General features: G+C 44.3%; 1 protein-coding gene across 1 annotated transcript in view; it reads left to right on the top strand.

Moving 5' to 3' along the window:
- TSNARE1 (t-SNARE domain containing 1) overlaps positions 1-12331 on the top strand; it is a 409645-nt gene that overhangs the window by 101415 nt on the left and 295899 nt on the right. The window lies entirely within an intron of this gene.

Here is a 12331-nt window from a genome sequence, read left to right as displayed (position 1 = left end):
GCACTACCACCTCTTCCATCACATGTGGGCTTTTCTGCCTGCCCATTTTAGCACTGAATGGCAAGGGACAGCCTAGCCGCACCAGAGCTCTCCTGACTGAGCACGGCCTCAACAGATGCTATTGGGTCAGTTCTCTTCTCAGCTGAGGTCCTGGAACCCAGAATCGGGAAACGGCGACCCATTGACAATCATGGCATTTTTTTTCCTTTGCAGTAATATCAAGGGCTCAGCTGACATCGCAGGAGGGAGGGGAAGTTGAAGGAAATGGAGATGAGAGGTTGCTGCGGCCCAGGTCTCTGTGGGAGGCTGTCTGTAGCATAAAGAGGGTATTTTTTATTCTTCCTGTCTTCACAGCAGGCTCCAATTGCCTCCCTGCGGCTGAACTGCTGTTTTAAATAAACACAGAGAGGGTGCACTAACTTGCGTCTTGTGACCTCTCAGCCTTTTTTCCTGGTCAGAAATGAGCCATGGCTCACCACCTGACTCCACCAAAGGCATTTCTCTGCTGGCTGAGCGACTGCAATGACTTTCTTCTGGCAAATTAGAAAAAGCAAGATGATGATAAGAGTCTGATCCAGCACAGTGTTGACTTCAGATCCAAAAAGAGACAATCACACCCCTCAATTTCATTCATTGTTTATTTTTATTTTTATAATATTTTATTAGGTTTTATCAATAGAAAAGTTTAGAAAAATACAAAAACAAAAAGGATACAAAATTACAAAATACAAAAATACAGACATTAAACACAAAAAAGAGAAAAAGAAAAAACACATATAAAAGAAAAACAAAATTTCCCTCTTTCTTAATTTCTCATCTTTAGTTAACTTATTTTCTTGACTTCCTCACGTCTCCCATTTTTGTATCCCTTTTTTAAAAATTGGTTCAGCAAATTCATGTCCTATTAGTTTATCTATTATTAATCCCCTCTTACATTTTACCTTGTTGCTAGAACCCCTTCAATTCATTTCAATGTCATCAGCATTCAAAAATTTTACAGTGTTTCTGCAAATAAATTTTAAATTTCCTCCAATCTTCTGTTCTTCTCCAAACTGTTCTTGTGTTTATTTTTAATGCAGTTCATTCAATGACGGGGAAGTTCCAAAAAAGATCTCTCCAAGCTGGATGAACGGGCAGTAAAATGGCAAATTCAATATAAGCATTTGCAAAGGAAAAGCGAGCCAAGTTTCACAGATACACTCATGGGGTGTTGAACCGGTGGTTTTGTACGTATTTCAGAAAAAATGATAGGTGTAAAATGCTCTAAATCCACTAAGCCAGCCTTTCTCAACCCGTGGGTCCCCAGATGTTGTTGGACTACAACTACCATCACCCTTAGCTAGCAAGGCCAGAGCTCAGGGATGATGGGAATTGTAGTCCAACAACATCTGGGGACCCACAGGTTGAGAACCGCTGCTAAGCAGTCTTTCCCAAGCTGGTGCACTCCAGACATTGATGGACTACAACTCCCATCACCCTCAGCCAGCGCAAGCAGTCATCATGGATGATGGGAGTTGTAGTCTACCAACATCTGGGGGACGCCAGTTTGAGGAATGATATAAATGATAAAACCAATCATTATTACTTCTTCTTCTTCTTCCTCAAAAACATTTTATATGTTGACTGGGCTCCCATGCATGCAATTTGCATTGGGGGGGGGACCTATTGAAGTGAATGGGATTCTTCTCACAATGCATAGTCCAGTTTTGTGTGTGTATCAAAGAGAGAGGATGCATGCATGGTGACTGAATGGGGGTGTTCTTGTGTGTGAATTAATGGGTGGGTGGGGAAGTAATATGAGAGAGGGAGTGAATCACCTACTCCTAGCTCCGTCCCTTCTCAACAATGGTTATCTCTCTCCCCCCCCCCGCCCTTGGCAACCCATTACCCTCAAGGGAATGCCATCCTCAGAGAAGAGGAGGGAAGGTTCCCACCCGTATTCTTTTCCTTTAAAGTTTCTAGCCCCCATGGAGAGAGCACAAATCCCTTTTAAAAGACAACCCATTAAAAGACAGAAATCTGCACTCCTTCAATGTTCAAAGGAAACTCGGATTCTGCAACTTTTATGCAGTAGGCAAACAAGGCAGGTTGCAGACATCCCACCAGGACTTCCAGAGAGGTCAGTTGTGGACTACAGTTGTGCCTTGGTTCTCGAACGCCTTGGTACTCGAACGTTTTGGCTCCTGAACACCAAAAAATCAGAAGTGAGTGTTCTGGTTTTTGAATGTTCTTTAGAAGCCGAATGTCTGACACAGTTTCTTCTTGAGTACAGGAAGCTGTGCCTTGGTTTTGGAACATTTTCAGAAGTCAAATGGACTTCCAGAACAGATTACGTTCAAGAACCAAGGTATGGCTATATTTCCTTTTCTTCCTTCCTTTGCGCATCGGTATGGGAGGAATAGTTCATATTTACTGAGCACAATGTCAAATCACTATCCTTACTTTCAGGAAGCTTTCCCACTGCTGTCTCCTTGAGAACGTGAGGGGTCCAGGACTCCAAGAAACCAGGGATCACTTACACTCCTTGCAAATCTCTTTTGTGTGTGTGTGTTTGTGTATATATATACATATAAAATGAAGGGTGCAAGCCTCTTCTGTTTCTTCCATTTATTTTTAGAATTGATCTCTTAGCTTACCTTTCTGTTTCCTACCTGTTGTGCAAAGCTTTGCTTAATCTCTCTTCCCCTCCCCCTACCCCGATTTTGTTTTTTTAATGCAAGGACTCAAGATGGAACCTGCTGCATTTTGATTAATCCCCTTGGAAGGCTGCTTTGAGGGTGGGGGGAAGTGAGCGGTGGGGAGGAGGCTACACGGCTGAGCCTGCCGTCTGGAGAAAGCGATCGGTACATTGGCTGTCGGACGCAGGAGCTCACGGATGGGTAGATGCTTGGAGCCACAATCTAAGAAGGAGAAGGCTGTCACCCTTCTCCTCCTCCTCTCTTGTCCTAAAATGACTCGGAATGGAGATACGCAGGCAATTAAAGCCACAATCCAGATCAGCACTGACTTAATAGAGCAACTGGACCACGGCTGCATCCATCTCCCTGCTACTCATACAGACTGGGACAAAAGGCATTGAAATCACTTCCCTTCCATTTACACCATAAAGAACTCATAACCCACCTACTTTCAGCAGCCAGAAACACCATAACCAGACACTGGAGAGACCTGTCAGGAGTAAGCATGGACCAATGGTACCAAATAGTATGGGAAACAGCCCTACTAGAAAAATTAACCAATAAACTGAAACTGACACGTGGACAAATAGAACAGTGTTTCCCAACCTTTTTTGGGCAAAGGCACACTTGTTTCATGAAAAAAATCTCGAGGCACACCACCATGCCAGATGGGGAAAGGTCACTTTTTACTTATGTAATAATAATAATAAAAAAATAGTAACAGCATAGAAGGTAATGGTTAGGCTAGCATCCCTCTTCCAAATATGCTAGGGTTTTATTTGCAGGGACTGTTCTACATGGGAAGGGGAAAGGAAAGTTAATAGAAGGAAAGGCGGGTGGGAGAGAAAGAGAAAGAAAGAGGGAAGGAAGGGGGGAAGAGAAGTGGAAAGGAGGGAGACCGAGGCGGGGGAGAAGCATCTGGAGAGTTGCTCCGCAAGGGCGCGGGGGTGGGCGCGCGTCCCAGGAGGCGGAGGCCAGCCCGGGCTGGGAGCCGCGCCGCGGCCCGGGGGCGGAAGGCGGACCGTGCCTCCTAGGATGTGGAAAGGGGATGGCGGCGCAGGGGGAGGAGACCCGCACGGCTAGGGCAGCGCGCAGGGGGAGGGGAGCGGGCTGGAGGCGGGCGAGGGGGTCGCGATCCCGCGCGCCGCGAACATGGCCTCCTTCCCCGCGGGCCCCGCCGAGCCCCCCGGCCGGGGAGGCCAGCGCGCCCCTGCCGCCGGAGGAGAGCAGAGGCAGGAGGAGGAGGACGAAGGCGCTGCCGAGGAGGCGCGCCAACTTCTACCAACTTCGACGCCCGCCCCGTCGCCGCAGGCTCCTCCCGGCCGAGAGCCAGAGGACGGCGGCGGAGCAGGAGGAGGAGGATCGGGTTTGGCGACGGCTGCTGCGTCCTCTCCAAGCGCGGGGCTGGCCTCCACCGCGCCCAATCCTCCGCGCTCGCTGCGCTTCTCGGCGGAGCAGGTCTCGTGCGTGTGCGAGGCGCTGCTGCAGGCGGGCGACCCCGGCCGGCTGGGCCGCTTCCTGGGCTCGCTGCCGCCCGACGCCGAGGCGCCGTGCCTGGAGGCGCAGGCGAGCGAGAGCCTGGCCAAGGCGCGCGCACTGCTGGCCTTCCAGCGCGGCGACTTCGCCGAGCTCTACCGCCTGGTGCAGAGCCGGCGATGGGATGTGGGAGGGAGCTCGCTCGCCGCCCCGCGTGTGCCTATGTGGGGCACGTTACAGCACCGTGACGTCAGCGCCACGCAGGCAGCCAGGCAGGCAGACGGCGAGAGCCCCGCGCTGGGCGGCCTCTCCTCGCTGCCGCCGCCCCGCCTCTCACCGCCCGACTCGCCCGCCTCCCTCCCACGGCACACCAGGCAACGTCTCGCGGCACACTAGTGTGCCGCGGAACACCGGTTGGGAAACACTGAAATAGAAGAAGACTCCTTCACCCCGGTGTGGCTCCCCTTTATCACATACACAGCCCAACAAGACAATGACAATAAATCCACCAACAGCATACAAATCAATATGGCTAACCTGATCCAAAACACCCACCCACCCCACTCACACACGAAAACAAAGATCACCACAGCCAATCACAAACAAACAACCACATCCTAGGCCAACCCCAACCTCTCTCACCACCAAAGGAACACATGTGAACAGCACAAGCAACGCTGACACCAAACCCTACATACATTAAGCATAATAGAAACATCGCCACCCGACCCCACCCATCTTCCCTCCTCCACTCCCTTTTTTCCTCCCCCTAATGTCTCAACAAATGAAACGGATTTGTAAAAATGTTACATGGAAAAAATACGAGAGACACATTACACATACTTCTGTAAAACAAGAAAATCTTTAATAGAAAACAAAAAAACGAAATCACTTCCCCTCGATGCTGTCACTTGGTGGCAATTCTGAGGGCTGTTGTGGGCCCAGCAGTTCCTGCGCTGGCTCAGCTTTTCCTTGTCCCCATTTTGGTGCTTTCTACAGTCTGCCATTCGGTGTGAGGAAGCACAACTTCCCCGCTAGCAGAATGAAACCTGGATTTCAGCCTGAGACATATTCTTCAACTTGAGAGGTGCAAAAGAGGTTATTAGTTGCATCTTGAACTGGGTGGGGTTAGCGGAGGATGAGGCAACCAATGACAAATTAACAATTACAATATTTTATTATTTATACCCCACCCATCAGACTGGATTGCCCCAGCCACTATGGGCAGCTTCCAACAAAATATTGAAAAGAAAACAAAAAACCATTCCAACATTAAGAATCGTCCTGAACACGGCTGCCTTCAGATGTCTTCTAAAGGCCAGATAGTTGTTTATCTCCTTGACATCTGATGGGAGGACGTTCCACAGGGCGGGGGCCACCACCGAGAAGGCCCTCTGCCTGGTTCCCTGTAGTTTTGCTTCTTGCAGTGAGGGAAATGCCAGAAGGCCCTTGGCGCTGGATCTCAGTGTCTGAGGTGAATGACAAAAGATGGAGATGCTCCTTCAGGTATAGTGGGCCAAGGCTGTTTAGGGCTTTAACGGTCAGCACCAACACTTTGACTTGTTCTCGCAAACGTACTAGGAGCCAGTGTAGGTCTTTCGGGACCGGTGTTATGGGGTCTTGGTGGCCGCTCCCAGTCACCAGTCTGGCATCCGCGTTCTGGATTCTGTGTTAACCCAGGTAGAGATCTATGCAACAATAAATGTTTAGGTTTATTTCTCTTATTAGAAACATTTTTGTTGAGTCTATCAATAGATGCTTTCAAGGCAGTTTGTCTCCAAAATACTGAAATGCTGAACATAAATAAGGCAACAAATCACGAAATAATAGATAATAAGACAGGAAGGCATAAGATAATAAGACAGCAATAAAACATCTCAATTACTTTTTTTTTTTTTTGGTAAAATGTATGGGCAGATGAGAACAATTCCACCTAGAATTCATCAGAATTGCGAAGAATGGGGAATAGTGGATACCAAGACAATCAGAATGCCTCTTTACGAATGGCTGTTTGTGGGGGTACACGCTGGCACTCGTCTCTCCTGTGAGACAATGGAAGGTTGCAGGAACTGCTGAGGTTGTGAATAGAAGAGAGACACATTTTAGGGTTGCCATATTTCAAACAGTGAAAATCCTAGATAAGTTGCTTTTTAAAAAGTGGGGTGTTTGGGGTTTTTTGGCCCCTATTTGCCGTTTTTGAACTGCCATGCATCTGGATTTTCCTGGACATTTTGTTGATTTCCACCCGGACCCTGCTAGAGACAGCAGTATTCTGGACATATGGCAACCCTAACATATTGCTTCCATCATGGTGTTCCATTGTGCCAGAAGCGGTTAGTCCTGCTGGCCACATGACTCGGAAAGCTGTCTGTGGACAAACGCCGGCTCCCTTGGCCTGAAAGTGAGATGAGCGCCGCAACCCCATAGTCGCCTTTGACGGGACTAAACCGTCCAGGGGTCCTTTACCTTTTTACCTATTTTGAATATGCTTGAGAATTCTGTAGGGATGTGTGAATACAGTGGTACCTTGGGTTAAGAACTTAATTCGTTCTGGAGGTCCGTTCTTAACCTGAAACTGTTCTTAACCTGAAGCACCACTTTGGCTAATGGGGCCTCCCGCCACCGCTGCACGATTTCTGTTCTCATCCTGAAGCAAAGTTCTTAACCTGAGGTACTGTTTCTGGGTTAGTGGAGTCTGAAACCTGAAGTGTCTGTAGCCTGAAGCATCTGTAACCCGAGGTACCACTGTACTCTACCGTGTGGCCCAATTCCATTGGTTTTTCTGCAGTGAGACCCTGACAGCTGGGATGCTGGGTTCTTATGCCACAGGAAATCCTGGGAAGTGAAATGGGGAAGTCACAATCTCTAAAACAGATCTCCAGTCTTGCCAAACTACATTTCCCAGAGTTCTGTGGGGAAAGTCCATGACAGTCAAACTGGCATGTGCCTGGGGACAAAGTTAGTATTATTTTTCTCTTGCTCTTAAGTTCTCTCCAGTTTTTCCAATATCTGAAAATGGTTCTTTCCCCCCTCTCGAGAGCTTAATTCATTCAGTCTTACAGAGTATGGAGATTTAAAAACAAATGGAAAAAGAAAGATACCCAGGTAGTTAATGAACCACAAAGTCACTGGTAATGAATGATAACTCAAACAGCACATGTAGAAACCTAGCAAAGGGTCAGTCTACTGTAATGATATTAAATGAGATATCCGTTTATGGGCTCTCGAATGCACAGGAGCAATTCTGTCTTTCCACGCTTGAGGACTTAACAGTCCTCCGACGGATAAATCAACAAGACTGAATGAGTTCAACAGGCTGTAATGGAGTTGTGTGGCATCCTTATGATGCGGAAGGGTTAGTCGAATCGCTAAGGTTAATATGTACCAGGAGAAGATGCCATTAAATGCTGGCAGATAAAATGTGGCTTCTTGTTGATATCCAGTACTTGGGGTGGAAATGCTGTTGGGGGCTGCACGATTATCAAGTTATTTATTGCTGTGTGGTTAACCCGGCTGTGATGGAGATCTACGGAACAAGAATTACTGCAGCGAGATTGTATGACTGGCTCAGCTCCACAATGCATTGGTGAAAATATCCTTTTGATTGGTTGGCCATGGAAGTCCCCTTGGGTTGCAGATTCTAAATACCTCTGGGTCCTGCCCTGTTATGGGAATTCTGTTTTCTTACGCTCATGGCAGCCTGTTGAAACAGATTGGCAGTCAGAATGGAAAAGGGAAATCGTAAAGAGCAATCCCCCTATTAGGAACATGACTGGGACATTTTAGTTTAGAGAAAAGTTTAGAGGTGATACGATAGAATTTTTTAAAAAAAGATATTTATTAAAGTTTCAACATATTACAAAAATAAGCAAACAAAGAAAGAAGAAATAAAGAAAAAAAATGAAAATACAAGATAAAAACAATTAAAAAACAGATTAGTCTTTCCATGTCTTATCTTTCATTTGCTTGTTTCCCCGACCTCCTCACACCTCCCTTTTTGTATTCCAGTTCAAATTAGTTAGTTCAGCAAATCCTTTCCCTCTTTGATTTTATCTTAATCTCTTATCTTAAAATATAATAACTTTAAATTATCACCTGTTAACAATCCATTTTTACATATTGCTTTTAACATTGCTGCTAAAAACCACTTAACTTCAATCCAACATCATTCTAACATTCATTAATTTTGCAGTATTTCTGTAAATAGTCTTTAAATTTCTTCCAATCTTCTTCCACTGACTCTTCTCCCTGGTCTCGGATTCTGCCAGTCATTTCCGCCAGTTCCATATAGTCCATCACCTTCACCTGCTATTCTTCCAGAGTGGGTAAATCTTGTGTCTTCCAATACTTTGCAATAAGTATTCTTGCTGCTGTTGTAGCATACATAAAGAAAGTTCTATCCTTCTTTAGCACCAATTGGCCAACCATGCCCAGGAGAAAGGCCTCTGGTTTCTTCAGAAAAGTATATTTAAAAACCCTTTTCATTTCATTATAAATCATCTGCCAGAAAGCCTTAATCCTTGGGCACGTCCACCATAGGTGAAAGAATGTACCTTCAGTTTCTTTACGTTTCCAACATTTATTATCGGGCAAATGATAGATTTTTGCAAGCTTGACTGGTGTCATATACCACCTGTAAATCATTTTCATAATATTCTCTCTTAAGGCATTACATGCCGTAAACTTCATACCTGTGGTCCATAACTGTTCCCAGTCAGCCATCATTATGTTATGTCCGACATCTTGTGCCCATTTAATCATAGCAGATTTCACCGTTTCATCCTGAGTATTCCATTTCAACAGCAAGTTATACATCTTTGACAAAATCTTGGTTTTGGGTTCTAACAGTTCTGTTTCCAATTTTGATTTTCCCACCTGGAAGCCAATTTTCTTGTCCAAATTATATGCCTCCATTATCTGATAATAATGAAGCCAATCTCGCACTTTATTTTTTAGTTTTTCAAAACTCTGCAATTTCAATCTGTCTCCCTCTTGTTCCAAAATTTCCCAATATTTTGGCCATTTGGCCTCCATATTGAGCTTTTTCTGAGCCTTCGCTTCCATCGGTGACAACCACCTTGGGGTTTTATTTTCAAGTAGGTCCTTATATCTTATCCAGACATTAAACAATGCTTTCCTGACAATATGATTTTTAAATGCTTTATGTGCTTTGACCTTATCATACCACAAATATGCATGCCATCCAAATACATTATTAAAACCTTCTAAATCCAAAATGTCTGTGTTTTCAAGAAGCAGCCAATCTTTCAGCCAGCAAAAAGCTGATGATTCATAATAAAGTTTAAGGTCTGGCAGGGCAAATCCACCTCTTTCCTTTGCATCCGTTAGTATTTTAAATTTTATTCTAGGCTTCTTGCCCTGCCCTGCCAGACAAATCTAGAAATATCTCTCTGCCACTTCTTGAAGCAATCCATTTTATCCAAAATTTGCAATGTTTGAAACAGAAACAATGTTCTAGGCAATACATTCATTTTTATCGCAGCAATACGGCCTAGCAGTGAAAGCTTCAAATTTGACCAAATTTCTAAATCTTTTTTCACTTCAGTCCAGCATTTTTCATAATTGTCTTTAAATAGATTCCCATTTTTAGCTGTCATGTTAATCCCCAGGTATTTCAGTTTCTTAACCAGTGCTAATCCTGTCTCATTCTGAAACCTCTCTCTCTCAATCGCTGTTAAATTTTTCTCTAAGACCTTTGTTTTTAACTTATTCAGTTTAAATCCTGCAACCTGACCAAATTCTTGAATCACTTCCAAAACTCTTTTGGTACTAGATTCTGGCTCCTGTAATGTCAATACTAAGTCATCTGCAAATGCTCTCAATTTGTACTGTTTAGCTCCGACTTGTATACCTTTAACTAATTGGTCCCTTCTAGTCATATTCAGCAAAACCTCCAGGACCGATATAAAAATCAATGGGGAGATTGGGCAACCTTGTCGTGTCCCTTTTTCTATCTTAAATTCCTCCGTCACCACGTTATTAACAATTAATTTAGCCTTTTGTTCTGAATAAATTGCACTTATACTGTTTCCAAAGCCTTGACCTACCCCCATCCCCTGTAGATTCTTCTTCATAAAACTCCAAGAAATATTGTCAAAAGCTTTCTCCGCGTCCACAAATATCAAAACTGCCTTGGTATTAATATTCACTTGTAATTTTTTCTAAAATATAGATTATGTTTCTCATATTATCAGACAAGTGTCTACCCGGGAGAAAGCCTGCTTGATCTTTATGAATCTCTTCCACTAACCCTTTTTTTAGTCTTTTAGCCAAAATGTCTGCAAAGATTTTATAATCCACATTAAGCAGTGATATGGGGCGGTAGTTCTTAAGCTGCGTCTTTTCAGTCTCTGTTTTTGGTATAAGTGTGATATACGCTTCCTTCCACGACTCTGGTGCTCTTTTCCCATCCATTATTTCATTACAGACTTCCTTTAAAGGTTGTACTAACCATTATCTTAAGGATCTGTAATATCTAGAAGTCAGTCCATCCGGTCCTGGAGATTTACCCAATTGCATATTCTGAATGGCACCTTCTACATCCTGTTCAGTTATTTTATAGTTCAGCATTAATTTATTTTCTTGAGAGATTTTTTTGTAATCCATTTATTTTCAAAAATCGGTCTACATCAATTTCTTTCTGTGGCCCTTGTGTATATAGTTGTTTAAAATACCTCTGGAAACAGTTTCATATCTCGACTGAGTTCTGTATGTTCTTTCCTTCCACTTCTAAATTTATAATAGTGTTTAGTTTTTGTCTTTTTTTCATTTGCCAGGCCAACGATTTCCCACAGATACGATAGAAATTTTTAAAATAATGCATGGCATAGGGAAAGTGGATAGGGAAAAGATTTTGCTGCCTCTTATAACACCAGAGGGATGCGTGTGGCGCTGTGGGTTAAACCACAGAGCCTAGGACTTGCTGATCAGAAGGTCGGCGGTTCTAATCCCCGCAATGACGGGGTGAGCTCCTGTTGCTCGGTCCCTGATCCTGCCAACCTAGCAGTTCAAAAGCGCACCAGTGCAAGTAGATAAATAGGTATCACTCCAGCGAGAATGTAAATGGTGTTTCCTTGTGCTTCTCTGGTTCGCCAGACGCGGCTTAGTCATGCTGGCCACATGACCCGGAAGCTGTACGCCGACTCCGTTGGCTAATAAAGCGAGATGAGTGCCACAACCCGAGTTGGTCATGACTGGACCTAATGGTCAGGGGTCCCTTTATAACACCAGAACTATTGGACATCCAAGGAATTTGAATGTTGGAAGATTCAGGACAGATTTTTTAATATATATTCATGCAACACATGGTTAAACTACGGAACTTTTTGCCACTGGAAGCATTGATCACTATCAGCCTGAATGGCTTTAGAAGAAGATGGAAGAAGTTCATGAATGATAAGATGGAGGTGGTAATGTTACCCTGTCAATTTGACAATAGATTATCTCTTTGCTTTTATATGCAAACTGAATCGAATCTCTCCCCCATCTCTTGACTGTATCCCAAAATATAAGATGGGCACCAGGTTGGCAAAGTGGGACAGAAGAACACAAATCTTTCCTGGAAAGGTTGCTGCTGTGTGGTCTGCTGGTGAACAGCTGTCTGTCTTTGTCTGCATCCTTAAATACGTTGATTCTGATTCACTTGGGACACCCAACCTTCCATGTATGTTTGTTTTCTAAATAACAATTCAACTGGATGGCAGCTGGTCCTGCAACAGAGAAAGAAAGGAGGAAAGAAAGAAAGAAAGAAGAAAAGAAAAAAGTCAAATAAGTTGGTGGGTGAAGCTTCGTTCATCCAGCTCGTCAAAATAGAAAAAAAGAAAAAGAAAAAGCATAGAAGTTTTCCAACAGCAGATTTCTAAATATTTTATAGAAATCGACAGGGATTCCATATGGATCATGGTTCTTGTTAAAGCCCCTGGCTTCTTTGGGAGGTTTTAAAAAATGCATGCAAAGGACTGACAGTCCTCAGACTTTGGGGATTGACTTTCCTGAAGACGGCTGACATGCCGTGTCTGATTTCCTGTCATGCCCTCTAGAGACAGGTCCACCGCCCAAGGACATGTGAATTTGTGTCGTTTTATTGTTTCAAAGGCTGTGCACCGCTCGCGATCTCTGCAGAGTGGGAACAAAATTCCAGGGATTCCATGCACTCA

The sequence above is a fragment of the Podarcis vaucheri genome (assembly GCF_965113315.1).
Source record: "Podarcis vaucheri genome assembly, chromosome: 8".
NCBI classification, from domain to species: domain Eukaryota; kingdom Metazoa; phylum Chordata; class Lepidosauria; order Squamata; family Lacertidae; genus Podarcis; species Podarcis vaucheri.
Note: the sequence above shows the minus strand (reverse complement) of the source record. Positions and strands in the feature narration are given on the sequence as shown.